Source organism: Chanos chanos, chromosome 14, assembly GCF_902362185.1.
Source record: "Chanos chanos chromosome 14, fChaCha1.1, whole genome shotgun sequence".
NCBI lineage: Eukaryota > Metazoa > Chordata > Actinopteri > Gonorynchiformes > Chanidae > Chanos > Chanos chanos.
The window spans coordinates 12,052,156-12,074,445 of record NC_044508.1 but is presented as its reverse complement, the minus strand read 5'-3'; the positions used below and the strand labels follow the sequence as shown (position 1 = coordinate 12,074,445).

The 22,290-nt window shown below is 41.1% G+C and overlaps 1 protein-coding gene across 1 annotated transcript in view; it reads right to left on the bottom strand.

Moving 5' to 3' along the window:
* hs2st1b (heparan sulfate 2-O-sulfotransferase 1b) overlaps positions 1-22,290 on the bottom strand; it is a 39,361-nt gene that overhangs the window by 15,974 nt on the left and 1,097 nt on the right. The gene's annotated exons all lie outside the window — the stretch shown is intronic.

Here is a 22,290-nt window from a genome sequence, read left to right as displayed (position 1 = left end):
TGGCCTTGTCACTTTCACTAAATGTCACCTCTCCCTGTCTGCGGTAGCTCTGGGTACATGGCTACCACGACAACGCCACTGCCAGAACAGGTGAAGAGTGCACTGCCCCAATCTGCCACTCAGCGGGAAAGCTGCAGAAAAAGATTCGCTCGGAAGACACGGACAGTAGCTGACGGATCTGGGCATAGACATCAGCGCCTGTGAAGGCAAGTGGTTCTCTCAGCTGTTCACCTCTAAAAATGGTGGGGTTACCGGTGTATAGGAAAGAAGATAAAAGGAAGAGACCAAATGTGAGAATCACTGATGATATCAGTGTTTCATAAAACCCATCTCTGTGAAGCTAATAATAGAATTTCCAAGAGCCTGTTAAAGCAACTGATTTAAACCTGATTAAAAAAAAAAAAAAAAAGCCGACTGAGACTCCACTGGTAACGTTGCCTGATGAGGCCAGAAGACTTGTATATGAGGGCAGGAGATTTGGTATACGACAACTTATTCACGTACCCTGACCATAAAACCTCTTAAGAGGATAGATCCATTACCTTTTCAAAAAGGTCCTCTCTAAAATAGTGATAGTCAGTTTCCAAACACTCGCGAAATGATTTAGTACTCTCTCATTCTGACAGCGCTCTTGAAGACGGCACTTTTAATTTAACACTCAGCTGAAATAACGGAGAAAGAAAAGAAGAAAAAGGATCGATATGAACTGTGGGAAAAGGTACGGGTTGCAGATCAGAATCGTCTTCGTTTGAAATGAAGGATGACCTTGTAATGGTAGGTTGTTGTCTGCAGCCCCACCAGGCATGTCAGATGGTTATGTCTCATTAAACAGTGTCATCGTCACAATCTGGGCAATTAGCACCCGGCTGATAAGCTGCTGAGAGAAATCAGTTGGTGGGGTTGGAAGGTGAAGTAATGGAATTTCTTGTGGGGATAAAAACCAAATCAACTGGTGTAAAGTTCAGTAGTATCCCTCACTGAGTATATAGGACAGTGGAAATATTCTTGACAAGTTAAAGAATTGTTTGTGTTTATATATACGGTATATATACGTCAGCAACATCAGGAAGAAGGAACACGAGAAGCTCAAGAAATACCAAGGGCTGAAAGAAGAGAACACTCGGAGCTGTGACCCCCAAACTGGGAGAGTGGCTCCAGCAGATCCCAGGAAAAACATCCGAGATCTCTGACCAGAAGACCGCAGTCCTAGGAACAGCTAAGATACTGCATAGGACCCTCAAGCTCCCAGGCCTCTTGTAAAGGAGCCGAGCTTGGAGGGTAAGGAAGACTGCCCACAGAGGCGAGAGGGGAATTTTTTATATATATACATATAATTCCGGTAAAAGTTACAAATAGAAGGTTATACTTATTGCTGCAGCTAGAATTAAATATTTCATCTCTTAACCTGTGCTAATGAACATTTGCAAAATGCAGAGTTCAAGCTTTAACACAATGTTTTGCAAGGAGAAGATATCACAAACACATCTCCTCTTCAAAGAAAAGAACTTGAGAAGTGAATATCGCACACTGAGAATAAACTAGGATAGAATCTACATTCGACACCTGATTCCAATCAGAAAAAGTGCCAAAAACCCGATATAAACCGTGAAAAATGTTAGAAATGGAAATATAGGAACTGAATTCTTCTGAGGACACTATTCTCTGAACACCTAGGCTTATTCGGTGTTCTGTGACAGCTTGCTGAACTAAAGCAGTCCTCCTGCACACAGGCCTAGGCAAGGGATTGTTCTCCTGGGCTGCCTAAGACACACAGACTGCTGAATCAGGAGACCAGTCATAGTCTCCAAGGGCCTTCAATGCGCTGACAACAGCTTGGCCTAATTCTCAGTGAGTGAGTGTGAGAGAGAGAGAGAGAGAGAGAGAGAGAGAGAGAGAGAGAGAGACTGAGAGAGAGGAGGGGGATGTTAGGAGGCCAAAGTATTAATCTAGAAAGATTATTCCTGAGACACATCAAATCTGACAAACTTCACCATTTCAACTCATAATAAAGATAAAGAGGAATCTGTCCACTATTAATACATTTAAACTCACAAATTATTACAACTGTATTTCTGATGCTAAGTATAGCAAATGACCAGAACTATTTAGCACACAGGAACTGTTTTCAGTTGTCCTTCATACAGGATAAGAACACAATCATAACAATAAAAACAACCACTAGCGACTAAGGCTATTCATCTGTATAATGGGCCTGTCTGAACTTGTTTCTTCAACCTTTGTTAAGAAGTGGTTTACTAACCAGAGCACAATCGTGCAGCTTTTAATTCAACACAGGCCAATCTCACATGTAAACGAAACTCCAGCATCAGGTCTTTTGTAAAGTGCCGTAACCCAGTCTAAGAAGCATATTAAACAGCTGACACTAGTCAAAAGCACTGCTGCTCCAAAGCCCAGCCCATCAGCCCTTGACAGTAATCCCTAATGATGGCCTTTTAATTACAAGACAAAAGCCCAATCTCAGAGAATTAATCGCTTTACCCTGTAAGACCAAGCCATGGTGTTCCACTCTTTTCTCCCAGCCTTGATATCGTCCTCCCCTCATAATTACAACAACCCTGATTAAACCCAAGTGTAACCACACACTCATTTAAAAAAACTCAAATTGAAAAAAAAAAGGGGGCATTGGTGTACACTGATAACTGTGGAACTGAACATTTGCATGAAAAATTAATTTTGAACCGCATTTACAAAGACATAGTCCAAAAGGTTCAAATGAGGGTTGACTCTTGATTCCACTTGGACGTGTTACCTTACGAAATGCCAGCTTCAAACCAATGGGAGTAGCAACCTGCCGGTTCACTTTTTATTTCTTCAGGGGATTGCTAAACGAACCTGGTGCGAGTGTTTGAAATAAAAGTTCATTTGAAGCTACAGCTGATTTAATTGAAATAATAAAAAAAAAAAAAAAGATGAAGACATCATTCCACTGAGTGCACTGCATTAAGCAAAGGCTCTAACTGTGAAAGAAGGCACACTGAGGAAGTGTAAATGATCACTTGGGATCTCTAAGGCTGAGTGGGTATGGGGAAGCCAGCTAAGGGGAAAAAAAAAAAAAAAAAAAGGAGTGATTGAAAGATCGATGGGAGAAGAAGGATAGGAGAGGTGGTCAATGAGAGAATTGAGGACATGTGTTTTGTTTTTTTTTTGGTTTTCTCAGGCTGGCAGGCTGAAGAATCCCAGGGGGCTAATTAGAGATGTGGCATTTCACTTCCTCTCCCGCATTCCCCTTCCCCCGCAGTGCCATTTTCTCTGTTTGTTTATTGAGCCATTGCTACCGGTCACCTCCCATTAACATGTCTAGAGGTTGAAACACAGAATGACAATCACTTTGCTCAGTGGCTAGATCGAGACCATTGTCACCACCCTAAACCCACTAGTTCAATCGCATCCTCAAAAAAGACAGTTAAAAGCATGAACCATCTGAAACGTATTATATATTCCAGGATGATAATATTTCCTACTGACAACCTGAATTCAATTAAACTATCTATTCACTAAACACATATTCAGAGATGGCATACGTCTGTTAAATTAGTTTCACATTTCTTATGACCTTACATCACTCAGTAACTACCAAAAAAGAACAGTGCTAAATCCATGAGGAGAGGAGAGGAGAGGAGAGGAGAGGAGAGGAGAGGAGAGGAGAGGAGAGGAGAGGAGAGGAGAGGAGAGGAGAGGGGAGGAGAGGGGAGGAGCTCAACGGTGCAGTCAGATTTGACAGCTCAGGGAAAGGCAGTGCTGTCTATCCGAATACTATTCCTTCAAAACAAGCACTGTAAACTCAGCTTGAACTCATGGAAGAAACTGAGAGCAGAAAAAATATCCCGAAGAAAATGCTCAGATCCAGGGTGGACAAATAGGCTTTGCAGCTTTAAAAAACAAAAAAACAAATCACAAATTCAATTTGCATCCCAAATTTGTGACGTCCAATTTCCCACAAACTCTTTTTAAGAGTCACCTTCACCTTAGTTTCCTCTTCTGTCTTCTTTAATCTTTTTCACACATTGTGCTGCTTAGCACGGGCCAAGAAAGGTAACACACATTTGGAGGAAAGTGCAACTACATAGGCACCTGACCTTTTGTGACCCCGCCCCCCCCCCACCGCCCCCCCAGGAATAAGATGGAGAACAACCTTTGCAAACACACCCACCCATGGCAACACAGCCAACTGTGTTCCCCTGGACCCCAAGCCACAATCACAGTTCGTGAACCGTGAATCCCAGATTTAGAAAACATGTGCTACTGCCAGTTCAAGCCACTCCAGGGCTCCATCAAGACCTTCTTTGCTTAAGAAATTCAATGTTACTGTCAACAGTATATTATGAATAACATGCCTTTCCCAACCAATTGGTGAGACGCAACATTTCAAATGGAATAAATATAAATCTAAAAAAAAAAAAAAAAAAAAAAAAACCTGAATACCAGAGTTTGCCTTAGGGTACGGCTCAGCACTCGTGGGCCTGTGCGGCATCTCTTGCATGTATAATTTACATAGGCCGTCCCACCGAAGCCCGCGAGACATCCAATCAAAGGGCTGTTACATCATCGATCGTGAGGCGCTGTAGGTTACGTCTGAAAACAAAGTCATCAAAAGCACTGAGACGGGTAAAGCTGGATACGCTTCGCCCGGTGGAGCTGTAAGTTAAGGACAGAACGGCCGTCGATGCTTTGATCCCGGGGGATGGTCCGGTGTCGGGCTTCTTGCCCCTCTACGCTGTCCCATTCACCACGCTGTTGGGGGAAGTGGAGTAAATTACAACCACATGAACACGGGCTATAATGTCAGCCGTGGCCCCAGCCTGGCAGAGTACCTCCACTGAGGAAATGATCTCGTCTGGTGAGACCTACATAAAAGAGAAATACAGCATCCAAAAGAGATGGCAGAGAGCACGTCAGGCGAAGCTTCTACACGCTAACTACGCACATACGCAGTGACGCACGGGCCGCGTTTAAAAACAAAATGTAAAGAAAAGGGCCGTTTATTTTTAGAGATAATTAGCAGGTTCAATTATTGAACACACAGAACAATAAAGAGCTACATCTTCACATGAAAAATTTAATCTGTCGGAGGTGTGGTGAATTGTGTTTCGTGGAACTGAAATAGAACATTAAGCTGCCGGCACTGAGCACAAGGGCTGTGGGTACATCACCTATCAGAACAAACAAAGAGAGGAAAAATCGGTAAATGAGCGGACAACACACATCTGTGTCTTTCTGCTAAATGCCAAGCTCAGTCATCCAGAAAGAAACGATGAATCAAAGTCTTAGAAAGCCACTAACCTGTTCTACTGTCTCTGTTTGGGATGGAGAAATGCTGAATTTTGGCCCCAATGTTTTATGTTGCTTTCACTAGCAGTAATGTTTGTTTTACATATAATGCAAAGGGGATTTTTGTTTTATATATATTACATATGTTACAGTTGTTCACAGTATTGGACAAGTGAAAGGCGAACACGACTCGTAAACAAAGAAAAAGACCAACTGCAATCAGTGACTGATCTCCCTAATCTCAGTGACATCAGAGGGTAGAATCCTCCCACAAGACTGCATGCTGACCAATCAGCTTACCTCAAGCCAGGCCTCCTGACAGTTAATTGGCCTGCTATTTTCTCCCAGTGAGACAAGCTTTTTAGAATTGCACTGGAGAAAAGGGCATTCACAACACGTTATGTAGCTAAAATAGCCTGCAGCCTGGTGAAGGGCAAAAGATTTGTTTTATCATAGTTTATCACCTATTATCATTTAAGTAATTAAAAAATCCCGCTAGACAGGGCACAAAAACTTTGAGGAAGATATTGAAATATATGGTCTTCCACTGAGGAGGCTCTGTAAGCCATGAATCGAAACTTCAGTATACCACTGTCATGCCTGAGGTGTCCAAGCTTCCAAACCCAGAAAATGAGTCAAAATATCAGATCTTCTTCCTTAAATTGCCATGCCAAGAAACAGCACAGAGTTCATGCATTTTTAAACCTTGGTGCATAATGCAAACCTTCCCATCACAGATTATAATATCAACTTCGCATAATTCTGTTCAACACCAGTAAGCCACATTTTAGCATTCCAAGTCAATTTAAGTTCCATTAATGAATTATGCATGAGTAAGGATTTTACCTTCCCAACCATGCACTGCACTATTTTTGTGGAAATTGCTATTCTGTATGTCAAAAGTTTCTCTGTGTCACAATAGACTTCAGTCTGAAACAAACATGCCATACCCAAGAGAATATGACTGACTTGATTAAATTTGTCAAGCGTGCCAATCACTCAGGTTTTAATTCAAAATATTATTTCATGACACACTCTCTCCACGAATTCTGCCTGTTCCTTTACATGTCGTTTTGTCTCATTTTGTCGAGGTTCTTTCACGTCATGTCCTCTATTCTTTTTGCCTTGTACATCCTCCAGTTTTTTTTCCCTCAGTGAAAGGTCCACCACTTCATCTTTTCCCCATCATATTCTTCTAGTTGAGAGGTTTGATACATTCCATTGGCTCTGATAGATGAGTTTTAAGATGATATCATTAGCATCCTTCACTGGAGAGAGAGAGAGAGATTATACGAGGCCCAATGTAAGACTGAAAGAAAGCCTTGGTTTAGATGACAGCAATATCACATTAATTACAGCTGTCCAATCCTTCTAATCAAGTTCAAGTTTGCTGCCGCAAAGCAGTAGCTAATCATCACACATCAGACTGGAGCAGAAAACTGGAGACAGAGACATTTGTTCAGACAAGTAATCTCTCCAGTGCAGCTGCTATTTCTACCCAAGACTCCACATTGCCTACCTGCCTAATACAACCCATGTTGTGCTCTTATTTCAGATATTTGCTTGGAGTTTTCAGCAAAACTTCTCCCTGTTGCTGATCATTTTAAAAGACAACTTGATGCAATCCTGAGGGCATCTGGTCTACTGAAACGCTTCACATCTCTCTCGGTCTGAAGAATTCGCGCCATGGCCCGGAGCGTAGATGAAGAAGTGGACGTTGTCAAGATTCACGAGGATTCATCAATGTACCCTGACCCAAAGCTGCCAGTGATTTCACACAGTGTTGTTGTTCAGTGTCGGAGGAAGAAAACTCCCCCAAGGCTCCTGGGATTGCCTGCATTAGGACCATTAGTTACAGAAGGGTGAAAGAAGACATTCCATTACAAGAAGAAATGTCTTCAGGGCAAGTCCCATCAGGCAAAGTTTTTTAAAGCCTACTGATAACTCCTTTCTTGGGGTGTTAGCTCTCAGCCTTACTAGAGGTGGAACACTGTATGGAGGGCTACACTGACCTAGAAACAGACAAGAGCTGCAAACTCTTCAATTTAGGTTCTCACTACACGGTTGAACTGCTTTAAGAATGCCCGTTCGTCCCTCTTGGTCATTTAAACCATCTATAGTTGTTTGTGTAGCCAAGACTACAGAGACAGCGTATATATAAAAGGAGACTTGGTTTGATCTGGCTTCATCAAAAACTATTTATATTTTCAACAGACGAAACTTGCTGGGGGAATTTGCTTTTCCACTGCGGAAAATCCTGCATAATTAACGAAATAAGCATGTATGATTTAAATTTAAGTCAAAGAGTAAACTGAAACTAGAGACCTTCATCATCCACAAAATGTCTCCAAAAGCACCCCCCCCCCCCTTCCTCAGTGAGGATGAAAAGGATTCCTTTTAATAACTTGTGATTGCAGTCCAGTGATACGTGAGTCAACGGTGAGTCTTTGCAGCAGCAGAAACTGTTGATTGAAGTGGTTGGCATTTTGGAGATTTATCCCAGTCAAGCCATTTAACAACCATGACATTCATTTTACTTGCTCCCAAGTCTCCTGAGTCATGTGTGTCATAGGCCAATTTTTCCTCACTACTTTATTCTTTGATTCAGTGAGAAGTAGTCATCTCATCCCAGATCCAACACAGACAAGGCTCTATTTCCTTGTCGTTAACCCAATAAGGCTTTCGGTTTCACTGAGTTAAAAGACTCTCGCATCATTGGTCTGTCTACTAGAGCGGTCATAACCAGCAACAACTTTTCAATTCACTTCAGCTGTCAATCCAATTTCTGGACATACAGGAGCAAAACTGCTTCACCAAAAAAAAAAAAAAAAACCCACTCCAAATCAAGGGTCTCTCTTTTACGCAGCTTGACAAGGTCACAGAGAAGTCTCCTGTTTCACAGCCGACTCCCTCACTAAAAACATCCTCTCGTAGTGCCTACAGATGACTAAGACCCTCCACCTGATTAGTGCATCTCGCTGCTTGTAGTTTACGGTGGTTTGGCCATGACTAATTCATTAGTGACCCAAAAATAATCACAAGAAACTCCTACACTAATGACCTCAGAAGGGCTTTTTTTTTTTTTTTTGTTCATTTTAAATGTGCAGAGGAATGACAAAGCACGCTGATGCTCACAGAGGTAGAGGATAAACAGACTTACATAAGACGCAATACTGGAAGAAAAGCAAATGAGACACCTTAGTTGACGCAGTAGTTGGGAGGAGGGGGTGACAAATACAAACATGAGAGAAAAGTCACTTCAAGATCAAAGCACAATTGCAGTCGTTATTTAACGCCACGGATTTTAGGATGCTCTACTCAAAAACACGCGCGCGCGGTACTGGCGGGTGATGCTGCAGTGTTTATTCCAGGCAGACTGGATTCAGAGAAACATTAGCTGGTCAGGACCGTGTTTTTCTGAATACTGCAGACAACTCACTGGAGAGGTGTCAGATTTTGCTCATTTGCTCACAATGGTCATGCCAATGTTCTGCTGGACTGGAATTAGTTTCACGTCCAGCCAATTTGGGCAGAAATGTATCATTTCTCCACAAAAGTTACATTTGGGGGAGTATTAATTGTCCACACAGCAAAATGGAGTTGATTAAGAACACATACTTTTTTCAGACTGGTGGGCTTCAGGTATAGGAAGGGCAACATAACAAGCTTACTGAAGACTTCAAAGAGAACTCCACATATAACTACAGGCTCTGTCTCACTGGGTGTGTGTGTGTGTGTGTGTGTGTGTGTGTGTGTGGTTAGCAGGAAGAGAGCATCAGCATCCTGTCATGTACCATCTCTATTGTACTGCGGCTACAGCACAGGGCAGCTACTACCAGCATGATCAAAGACAAAGTAATTCACCCAGATGAAAGTAGTCCATCTCTGCCACAGGACTAATGTTCTTCTGAGTAAACTGCTCATACTTCTATACCTCTACATCCATCCCTCCAGGTCTCCAACTGAGCTGGTTTTTGTCTCCTGGAGAACTAGACATGAATTAAAAAAAAAAAAAAAGAAAAGAAAACACTAAAAATGTTTACCAAAACATGATAAACAGCAATTGCGAGAACAAAAATTGGGTTTGCTTTGGAAGTGACATCAAATAAATAAATCAGCACGAACGAAAGGCGATCAACTAGGCGATTCCTTGAAATGGGCACAGATCCTGACTGATGTCAACATAGACTGTTGATGTTAAGGCTGGTTTTGGTCTTGCATAGAGTCACTACTTGAACTTGAATTTTTGTCAAATATATAAAAAAAAAAAAAAAGAAAAAAAAGTCACAGCCTGGTTTGAAACTGCAGTTCATTTTCATTGGAGCTGAAGGTCACAGCAGCACACGGAGTCACCTGACGTTCGGTGCGGTCAGTGGGAAGAGAATGATGGAAAGATGAACTGAGGTGTGAAGGTATTTTAAACAAATTGATAGTGGAGAGCACATTATGCTAGATGTCATACCACAGCTCCATTAGTGCAATGAGGAGTCAGCTTCAGAACAATCATACATACATACATACATACATAAATACATACATACATAAATACATAGGTATAAAATAAGAAAATGAAGTTCAAGTAGTGTCTTCAACTTGAAAATTCCTGTTACTGGTCGATTACTGATAGAAGCAGAAAATGCCTTAAGGAGCGTGAGTGACAGTCTGTGTCAAATGAGTATCTCAGGACAAATCTCTGAGACACAGGCACTTTGGGTAGAGGACAGTGAACAGCTGAACTGACAGAGAGAGGATGTCATAAAGTCCACACGCCATGCAGATTTTCCGCCAGTAACCTCTCTCTCTCTCTCTCTCTCTCTCCCCTTCCCTTTTAATTTCTCTCCTCCTCTTTCCCCTTGCCTGGTTTTCTGAGCTCTGTGAAGGAGAACAAACTGCAGATAGACTCGCTCTCTTCATCACATACACGCAGACACACACTTTATGGATTTGTTTCCAAGACACAGAATAAGGGAAACTGTTGATGGGCTTTGACAAAAGTAATGCTCGCATATATACTGAAACAAAACAAAACCTCAGAGTTACTTTAACAAAACAAATGCCACTTTTGCAATTGGACACAAATAAATATCAGTATCCTTAATATAATCAGCTTGCTACATTAAAGGAATTACTAAATAAAGGAAAATAAACCTTGTTGTATTTCGCTGCCCTGAATTCACCCTCTGTTTCAAGCTAACTCAGTCATCATCTCCATATCCTAAGGGACTCGCATGGTGTTTCATTGAAACACGGCTCAGAGAGGCAAGCTGCACTCTACTGTGCAGGATGGGTTGGCTTTGATCAACATCCTTTATAAGATCCTTTAAGTAAATTATTCATCTATGGTTCAAGCCCCATCCAGCATAAAACTAAAATCGTCCAAATTCTCAAATATTAATAACTGTAGAGCTATTTCCTTATTTTACATAGTCAGCTTCAAATTTACCCCCCCCCCCCTTAAAAAAAAAAAGTTTACTGTTTGTATACATGGACAAATAAATAAGTGAAACATCACAAATGGCACATCATGTCCTGGCTTGATATTTAATGCTGAATGAAAAACAATGAAATACCCTGAGTGACTGCACCTGACCTGAAAAAATTCAACGGATGACAATTTCCAATTGTCAGAGGCACTCAAGCATGTATAATAGGGTTGTGTGTGTGTAATATGCAATCATACAAAGTGAGGAAAAGGAGCATTACATTCCAGACATGTCTATCAGATCATATCTCCATCCATGGTAAACATTAAGAAATGACTGTTAATTAGTGAAGCCTGTTGCTAAATCACCACACACCACAATGCTCCGTGTGTGTGTGTGTGTGTGTGTGTGTGTAAAGTTTGACACTAAATCTCACATACAAGCACAGCCTTCCAGTTGTTAAATTAAGGTATCTCCTCGCAGGAGTGTGTGTTCACACAGCATGTGTGTGATCAAACAGCATCTATAACACTTCAATACTTTGCCACTGCTCAGCAGAAACAAACTGGTGTGGGTGTGTGTGTGTGTGTGTGGGTGTGTATTTGAGTAAATATGACACTAATTCACATATATAAGCCAGCCTAGGTTAAGTTTTGTATAGGGTGTGTGTGTGTGTTCACACAGTATAAACTGACAGGGAGGGCAAGAAGAGAGATACAGAGGTGAGGGAAGCTCTGTCACATCCTCATAAATCATCCAGCAGTCTTCACAGACACTGATTTGATTTGCTGCAGTTTCTATTTCAGTCCATCCCTTCAAATCTACCCCCTAGACTCCCCTCATAGTTTTGGCCCACAGAGTATGTTTTACGTTATTCAGTAGGCTATGATTTTAAAAAAAAAAAAAAAAAGACTCAAATCACATTAACTTTTCAGCCTGCAACCATATAAAAAAAACCTCTGCTTTAGAAAAGGGATTACTGAAGATGATATTCAAATAATAATATTTTTTCTATTCCAAACACAGACACACAGAGTCTTTTCTCCATTTTCTAATACACTGTAAGTAAAAGGATAAATTACATGCATCAAACACATTACCTAGGCAACCGTTTGCATGAAGTTATGAGTTAGTCTGAACAATAAGTTTATGCCGTGTCTTTTTTCGGCAGTGTGGGAAAGTCGGACTTGGATGCCGTGGCCCTTTTTTTCGCTCGTGCTGTGGAGCCAGCAGTCTCCTACAGCAAAGGACAAGCTCTCCATTTGTGCATTCAAGCCCTGAAACAAAACGACAGGTGCTGGCACAAATACTCCCCGGGCTAAAATAACCCTGGCAAGCTGGCGGAAACACACAAAAATAAAAACAGGAACAGCATCACTCGGGAGGCTGTCACTTATTGGACATAAACGAGAACAGACAGAGAAATCGAGGGAGGTCATGAAGCCCTGTGAGCTGAGCGGACCTCACCTGAAACGCTATCGTGCATTAGCAGTGTTCACAGACAGACAGAAGTCTATGATACCTATGAGTTATTGAGTTGCGAGTGAGTGGGCTGAGTCTGAACGGGGTATGTCAAAATATTGTACATCAAATTTATAATAACATTCTTATAATTGGAGTGAATTGTAATCCACAGAATTTCACAACATGATGGAGGGGTCCAAGGAAAGTTCAACCTAGACAATCTTATATGCCTTTAGCTATTCTTTACATTAATAGCCTGTACAAATAGTTCAAATGCTGTGCAATGTTTGGCATGGAACAGTTTGTGGAAATGACATTCTAGACCTGTCAAGACACTATGTCCCCTCAACATATCAGTCTTTGGTTTTCTCTTCTTGGAAAATAACACGGCAGATCCTGCCAACTGTTCACAGCAACAAGGGCCAAGATGGGCAGAGTCTTCGCTGTGAGTCACACTTCAAACTGAAGTTCCTGTTTCCCATAACTAATGCATCCTCACATCTCACACAAGGCAACCAGGGACCTTACATGTCATCCTGAGCAACCAAGAAGCAACTAGAAGCAACTGAGAATGCTCCCAATTATAAAGACCAGGCTATGATTATATTTGTATCATTTCAATCAGTCATTCCGTCAGGCGAAGTCGGTGAAACGCTGTCTGACCATGATCATGATCTGGACCATTTTGAGGGTTCTTTGAGAAAAAAAAGGCCTGTGCAGCACAATGATTTATTTCAAGGTTTTACTGAAATGGGTCAGTAAAAAGTCACTTATTTGGCAACCACCTCATGAAAATGAGGTGAAAATCAACCACAATTCATGAGGTTCTAGTGGAGCAACATTTAACAGGCACCAAACCACCGATCATCAGCGAGACAATATGGGTGGATGGAGAGTAACATCCATGCATTTGACACATTTCAGTTTCTGAAATGACAACAACAACAACAACAACAAAAAAAAAAAACACACACGAATGACTCATCCCTCCCATTTAAAAGTGTTAATTTGCTACAGGATTACCAGTGAGGCCATAATCCCAGCAGAAAGCCCAACCCGTTATCCTCTCCATCAGGAAGCACGCTGTTGGCACAGATGTTACAGTAACTCAAAAGAGGTGTGAAAGCAAGAGTGTGAATAGGAGGCTAGTAAGAGTGGAGCCATGTGTCATCTCTTCTTCCATACGTGCCCTAAAGGCTCTTCGCAAGAAGCTAATTACATATTCCTTTCCTTTTCTCTTCTGAAACTCTACCCAAAGTCATGCTGAACTTGTGAATAATCATTTGGACTATTTGCTCAGACAAGCTATTTCTTTTCCTCTTAGTACTGTCATGGATATTTGGAAACAGACCCGCAAGACAGTTTACCCTGAGAAAAACAGACTAGAGACAGACACACAAGGGAAACCAAAATCAGTACGTGTGGGTCTTAAAGCAAAGGTAAGTCAATGCCTTTGCATTCCTCAAATAAGACATTACATTTTTAAAAAAAATGGGCAAATAACAATAATGATTGCCCTACGATAGACTGGCCACCTGTCCAGGGTGTTTCCGCGCCTTTCACCCAATGAATTCTGGGACAGGCTCTAGCACCACCAGCCCCACCCACCCCCCGCAACCCTAATTAGGATAAGCAGCTTAGAAATTGAATGAATGAATGAAGAAGAAGAAGAAGAAGAAGAAGAAGAAGAAGAAGAAGAAGAAGAAGTCTGATATGAGTTTGAGAATAGAATAAAAGAATAACAATGAAAGTTCAAGGTGTGGGAGATTCAGCACCTGTCCAGCATTTCTTATCATATGCTATTTCCAGAGGCTTTCACCTACATGGCTCAGACATCTACCACAGCATAGATGAAAGCCAAAGTCAATATAGAGTCCATAAATAACCTTGTGGTTAGAAGGTAAAAAAAGCAAACCGATGTGGGTTTTTCCACATGTCAGAGGGTGCTGGTACTCATGTTATCTATGTTATCTCTGCTTCTCCTGTCGCTATCTCTGTAATCAGCCCTGTGCACACTGTATCGACATACCGCCACAACACAGACGGCTAAATTATAAACTGCTTGTGACTACTGCCCAGTTCCAAATCAACAGTCCGTTCTGTACACCGACTGATGACGTGGACAGAACATCCGAGGCGATAAAAATCGAGCTACCACAACCTGAGATGTTTTAGTTGGTTGTATGGAATGGAACTAATCAAGGAGAGGGCGGTTTATGAAAAGTAAATCAGATATGACTGCGGTCCATAAGCATAAATCATCCATTGAAGGTAAAGATTTGACCAAGTGAAATCACAACGGTGAGACGAATCTTCACAGCATTTTCACAACAGCATCAGTCTTGACTTAGGCCTACTACCTAACATTTTGGAAAGATACTTCACAAAGAAACATGACCATTTGGGACTACAGCCTCAAAGTTTCGGTTGCCTTGAAGGCCGATGTTGAAACTGTAAAGGATAATGTTGATGTCTATGCCTGAAAACGAAGGTCAGTTTGTTTTGAGGATATCGCTGTTAATGTGGCTGAATTGGTTGGCTACTGCGTACTGAGTGTGTGTATGTGTGTGTGTGTGTGTGTGTTAGAGAGAGAGAGAGAGAGAGAAAGAGTACACATTCAGAACACTAAACTGGCATGGGCACGGTGGTGGCTGAAGACATTGGGGCATGAGAGCGTGACGAGAATGGAGATGAAGGGTGATCTGAGCCATTGACTTGATAGAGTCTGCCATGCCATTCTCACAATGACTCATTACAAGCCATTAACGAAAATTAATTTCTACCCAGCATGAGCCTTCACAGTCTCCTAGCTCCTTTCAAAAGGATCAGAGTTAGTCTCATGATCTTTGCCAAACTCACTTCAAGGTTACCAAAGTCTACCATAGATGATAACTTCCTTTGGCAAAAAAAAACAAAAAAAAACCTCTAAAACATTAAAACCAAACTAAAATTAACTTCCAATTCCAAAATCAATAACTCCAGCCATCGAAGCATCTCCATTAAACATGAGACACCCAACACTCTTGTAGGTATTTCCCCCCCAAAGTGGGCAGTCCAAAGGAGCTGAAACCACAATATTTCTCCTTGTGTCAAAGAAGCAGAGGCCCCCGGTAGCAGCCAGCATGCGGTCCACCAAACCCACACCACTACATTTGCAGTCTGACCAGATCATTTATCAAAGCACCGCATGATTAATACAAGGTAGTCTCACTATGGTAAGATTAATAGAGAAACACAGAGGGAGTACAATTCAACTCGGTGGCATAAATCACACAGACACGCACACATACAAATCTATTCATCTTTCAGTACAACACACATGCTGCCAATCTTCCTCACTGTTCCATCTGAAACTCTGCCAAGGGGGGGGGGGGGGGGGGGGTAACAAGCTAAACAAACATTCAAGGGAGTAATGTTTAGTCTTCGTTCAGACTTCATGGAGTTGGAAACCAAGAGCACGGGTCTGACAATGAATCAGCAACAACAGACAAAAACATAACTACACTCCATTGGGTATGATCTACTACAGCCATATCTCCCATGAAAGGGAAGAATGAATTGATAGAGGGAGTAGTTTTTTAGACAGAGGGATGCAGTTTGTGTGTGTGTGTGCATCCGTGCGTGTGCGTACACCAAGATTTTTCTCTATGTTGACCATATGATATAGGTAAGCACAAACTGCTGTTGAGGGCTTGTGTTGTTGGAGCTAATTCTGTAAGGCTAATAAGGTGTATCTGTGGTGAAAATGAACATTTATTGTAAACTGAGCTTATGATTTCAAAAAAAAAAAAAAAAAAAAATACAAATCAGTCAGTAACTTTTTGTAAACGTTTCAGTTAACCGTTTGAATGCTTAACCGTTCGCATCCCTGCATTCCATCCCAAATAAATCAGCATTCTTGGTCTTGCACCATGTCATTAGAAGCAGTTTTGCAGTGATTTCCACCCTTCAGAAAGTGTAGACTTCTCCGCAACACTGCTTCTTTTGTGATAACACTGGAGAAAGACTGGGGGAAAAAAAAAACAAAAAAAAACACAGACTTACAAAAGAACTGAGCTTACAGAGCTCAGAGAGGCGGCTGTCAATCACCCAATACTCTTTTCATTCGTTCCTTCAATGATGCAAGCTTCTCCAAAAAAAAAAAAAACCTTGTTCGTCATCGAAAGAGGGTCCACTCCATAATAAGAGCCGGGCTACTGTTGGTGTGTATTAGGATAGAGTGTGTGTGGAGGAGGGGTAACATTGGGCAAGAGCATTGAACAGTTCCCACACTAGACTCCATGGGCTTCCTACTTTCAAATGCAGTCTCTAGGCAGTATCCACTCACTATTTCAAAAAAGAAAAAAAAAGAAAAAAGTAGATTTCAGTACAAAGCGAGGAGAGGCAGCCAACCGAGCTTGCTGTCTTTGTTCACATTCAGCCAGCAATCGTTTGGATGGAATTAGTCTACACTGAATTTCCTCTATGTAGACCTCACCCACAACTCAATGCCCACTGATCGCTCCAATTTCTGTTTAAAAAGAAGCACTGATAATAAAGGGAAAAAAAAAATTAAGAAAAATCTAATCAAAAATATTCCCATGCCTTTAAAGGTATACTCATCGGATGAAATAATTAAATAAATAAATAACTGGCACGTATTGTGTCTTAAGTCTGTTTGGTTCAAACACTGATGCTGAACTATTGCAACAACAGAGAGGTCACCCCGTTAAGGCTGTAATGATCAATTGTGCACACAGCAGATGCGCTTTGCCAAGTATAAGATTAATCCTATTAATCACAGAGGATTTAGAGAGACTGATTTGCAAGCCTGGGCATTGATTTGGTACATCAGTGATGTGGATCACATCTTAGCCCAGACTAAGAGGATAACAAACCTTGTTTAAATCTTTACACATTCATTTCCTCTGTGGGTATTTGGGTTTCATTAGAAGGCAATGCTGTAACTTCTCTTTAAAATCTGATGAGCAGGCTAGATTTGAGTCAAAAAGTTGATAGCAAAAGTTTAGAACCATGGAAACTCTATTTGTCCTTGATCAGTGAACGAACGTATGATTCTCACTGTGTGACCACTCACAGGTCGAAATGTCAGATCCTGCAAGTCAGTTCCATTTCTTGACATCAAGACTGCATTGCACAAATTCTTTTGAGGTTCTCTAAAAACAACTAGTGAAATGCCATCTCTTTCCACATGATAACACTTTTCCTTAGACAAGATAGGAGAGTACACCCATTTAAATCAATACTCCATCAAATGGGGATAATCCAAAACATGGAAGTTAAACCACATCCTATCCTCTGGAGATAAGAAATACCTTCACTGAACATCAGTAGCCATGTCAATTGGATGTGCTGTCTTCACAAAGACAGAAAACACAAAAGTAAGCTGGTACATGGCTGCCAAAGCCACAAGTTGTGAGTCCAACATAGTAAGCTTTCTACTCATCAAACGCAGCTCTGTTAATAGTATCCACTAGGCCTGCTTCCTATGCTCCCCACAAATGCGTACCTGTCAACATTGAGGTTTCAAAATACGGGAGGTCTTTTTGGCCGGGATGGGGGGGTAGTAAATAAATAAGCGAATAAATAAATAAATCTCGGCAACCACACAGTTTGTGTGAAAAGGGTCTAGTCGTAACTTTGGCCAGATAAAATTACTTTGAGAAGTTGAGTTGTTTTTGCCCTGCCTGAAGCGCATTTTCTAGCTAATCGGGGAACATGCCAGCCACACTTGCAATGAAGTCGTCGCAAAATGAAAACGTAACGTTCTTCTTTGCGATCAGCATAGCCATCTTGATTTGCGCCGTTAAGACGTCCTCGGCCTCTGTCTGTCCCTTGGCGATGAGGGTCGATATTGCCGGCGTACCCTTCTGTGCCTCAACGGCGTGCTTGTGCCGTTGGGAGCAGATATGTTGGCTCGTGTCATTTTTCCCGCCGTGCCCTATATTAAAATCAACTCTACAGGCTTTGCAAAAGGCATGGCCACTATCCTGGTGACTGGCAGATATAAATGGAAATTGTTTAGTCCAACGCTGCTTAAATTTGCAGGTGTATTTGGGTTTGTTAGGTGGAACGCCGCCCTGCCCTAACATTTTGACAACAGCTAATTTAGCTAGCTAATTCATTCGGCATTCGACTGGCCCGCCTGCCTGCGCAGAGAGCAGCTGCGCACACGCCCCTTGAATCAGGTTGTGGGTTGCCAGATTGTGGTGACAGATGGGTTGAAATTGTATGTAGTGTGTGGATTGTGTTTCACAGACGATCTGGCAATTTGGGTAACAAAACTTAGGCTATGGATCCTTGTATAACGAATATTAATAATAATAGGGAGTTTCACGGGAGAAACAACAAAACGGGAGAGCACTGGGAGATGGCCTTGAAATGCAGGAGAAACCTGGGAAAATTGGGAGTGTTGACAGGTATGAAAATGTAACAACTCAGGAGAGCTGCAAATCTCTCAAACAGCTTAATAGTCAAAGCTAGAAAAGCCATAATCAAAATTTCCTCGTAATCAAATTAGAACTCCCTTCAGTTAAGTTTCACTGTATTGTGAATAACATCAAACTAACATTAAAATATAATAAGCATCTTTTTATCCTTTTTCGAAATACGTCTACAGTAGTCATTTACAAAGCTGTTCAGTTTTGCGGTGAACGTACATTTGATGTGCAGTTAAAAGAGACAAATTCAGCAACGTGTGCAAACCCAGCTTTGAGGTATCACTTATTAGAATTCCTTAAGCTTCACTAACTCCAAGTTGGCAAATGGGCAGGCAATAATAAACCTGTTTTAAGATGTTCACTCAACCTCACTTCCAGCATTGTTATTTAAAATGAGGGAAACATCGATGCAGACAATCAGCATGTAGAGGGTCATCTTTCCACACATTGCGTAAAGAGGATGCTCTGTCTTTAAGCTGGTCTACTGGTCTGAGAATTCAGATTAGGTGATGGCGTATCTGTTCTTGCCTGCACCAATGAACTTGGGTGTTTCTAATATTTAGCTCTTCGTTTAAAGATAATGGACCCAAAGGAAAAAGGAGTGAGGCCGGGGCTGGCTCAGAGGAACTGAAAATAATGCACAACACTGCAACCATCACTGAGATGCATTTGCTTATGGCACTGCGAGAAAACATACAGAGACTCTGTATAAGCTATCACCCAATTAAACGCCAAAGACATCAAGGAAAAATACTGACAGTTCTGTTTCAGAGGAGTTAAATTCAAAGTTAAAACGGCTCACCTAGGGAGGAGAAATCAACTACACTTTTTTCCTCTGTGTCTCCTCTAGATGCGGTGGACAAGAGGGGGAAAAAAATGGAAAGAGTTTATTTATTGGGCGGTCATCACTTAGGTGTTCCTAGGGTGAAATTGTACCCCGTGCAGCTACGCTTTAAAATTCCCAGAGCACACAACAGAACGTAGGCACGAAGCTGCGAGGTGAGTAAGAAACTGCACATAGAATAAATCACTCTATTTAGGAGTCGTCAGAGCAAGGTTCCCCATTAAGGGGAGCTCTTTGCAGACCTCTCCATCAGCTCCCTACTGGGCTTCCGAGCAAAGAGTTTGTCTCCCTATTCAGCCAAGGCAGTCCTTTGTTGACAAGGGAATTAGCCACTCGTTAAGTAGGACATCGCAAAGTTTGGTCCAGTAACTCATGCAGCCACTTGCTTTTAAGGTGATATTGAAAAGGTGGGGAGTTCATTGTTTGGCATTGGTTTGAGAGGACTGAATTGTGTCTTGTAAGGTCACAACTGAATGCAGATCAATTGGAATTTCATAAGTCATCAGCTTTCACCATGGTTTCAGTAAGGTTGAAAGCAGCTTCACATAACAGAATGGCGTCTAAGTATTTTAGGAGGCATGAATCTTTTTATCAGGAGACACGAAAAAGCACGTTATTGAAATGGTATCCAATTACTAAAGCAATTATTAAAGCATTTCATATGTGTATCCAGACAGAGAGGGAAGGAAAGAGCACAAGAGAACAAGCAAATCAGCGATGCCAAGTTGGCTTAAATTAAAAAAGAAAAAACATGTTGATTACAATTTGTTGTTCCATTTCACTTGTCAGTTTGTAACAGAAAAAAAAAAAAACAAATGTTGATAAAAATTCAGTGAACTGCACTTAGAGCCCTGATTTCACAGGAAAAGCCATTAGTCTACTACACTTTCCAGCAGTCAAGTGGCATCAACAGAACTGTTCTAAGGATGTCCAGGAAGTCTGCACAGCCACTTGAAAAATGATACAAACTTGAAGATAAACTTAAGTAAAACCCATCAAAAAATCCATTTCTTGATCATCCCAAAAGCCATATTGTTTACCCAGCATGCCTGAGTGATTGGCACTGCAAGTAATTTGCATTAAATTGATGGCACTCTCCCCTTCTGTTCTTTCATCTCCTTGCCAACGGGAGAGCATTTGGACCATTTTCAAACTCTAGTTGTTGGAAATAACACAAATCAGGAGAGAAATGTAGGTAGCCAGCCATAAGCACTCTCCCTTCAAAATGGTGGAGTGTTCATGTAATCTATGGCAAAAAAAAAAAAAGTAGTTAAGTCAGCCACACTAAAACTATGGCCAAGCAAAGCCAAAACCGACCTGGAATAGGAAGCAAAGCAAGAAATCCTTCTCATTCCATCATGTGAGAACCTAATAAGTTCCCATAGTGCAGAGAGTCTATAAATTCATATCCTGAAATGGACAAATATTTCCATGGCATTTCAGTCATGTGTCAGAGTAAAGACTCACAAGGGCGTCATAGGGAGCAGAAGTCATCAATCAACTTTGGTCCAATACAGGAAATTCAATTTAATTCAATTTAATTAGCTGCTTTCGTAATGAACTTACGATTCATATCTCATCCATAATGCAAATTTGAATTAGGAATATGCCTCAGTGCTTAAAAAGGTTAGGAGAAGGCTTTCAAACTGGCCAAAGGAATTAGCTAGACCACATTTGAAGTAAAAGAGATTGAATAGGCTAGGATTATTTCACTAATTTATTATTGCATTAAAAAAAATCTCTCTCACTACAGTGTTTCTAAAACCCACATAACACGTTATAAACTTGATTATTCCTATCACTACCAAGACCCTATAAAAGAGACCTTGGATAAGAAATAAGACTCTGATGTGTTTTGTACCTTGAAATGAGTCACCAGACTGTTATTTTTAATGAAGGCTTTTTGTCTCAATGAGCTTTTTATAATTGTATTTTCACTTGACAAGCTTGTCACAGAGGTTAATCAACAGTTCATTCAGAAAAAAAAACCCACTAAAAAGGTGGAATTGTGTGTCTGTAATTAACCTCACTACCAACTTCACAAGTCCAATTTAGTGTGTGACAAGCAGAAATAAGACAACACCTGAAAAGCTGACACTCAAATAAAAATTATGAAAAACTCCTTTCTGGAGTTTAAGGAATCAGTTCCCTTGCGAAACAATAAAGCAGAATGGTCCACATTGTTAGATTCTTAGAGGCAAATGTTGCCTTCCTCTCAAAGACATCCCTACTTTCAAATGAGGTCTTCCACTTTGTTAAGCACTCAGTGAATTTCACATGAGTATTCTGACTGGCCCAGTCCCTTCTGCAATTTGCTGAGTGTCAGGAGGCAAATCCTGACTTTCTTCTGCGCCTCTGCACTAGTGTGGCTGCACCTGTGACCAGAGCCCTTATTCTCAGAGGCCATTAGACTGTATATGTGCAATTAGGGAGTGCAAACTCACCCGAAAGAAATAGAAAACAAGGACATAACACCAAGCTGGTGTGTCAGTTCTTCACAGGTTGTTGGCTTTTTTTTTTCTATATGCAAATGAACACAAAAAGAAAAATAACACAGAAGCATTGTGTGCTCTGAGAGAAACTCAGTTTTCTAATTTACTCTCCTGCAAACATAACTACTACTATTTATGTGGAATTTAATATATATGAAAATAAATTTCTTTTGCAGAGTCACAGTGTTATGGTTCCTTCAGGTATTAAAAACGTTAAACTAACAATTAAAAATGTTAAACTAATCAGTGCAGTTGAATAAAAATGTGTATATAATAAACAGCCGAGCCTATGTGTGAGGTCTGTTAATACTGGCTTAGTATCACCTTGGAGCAAACAG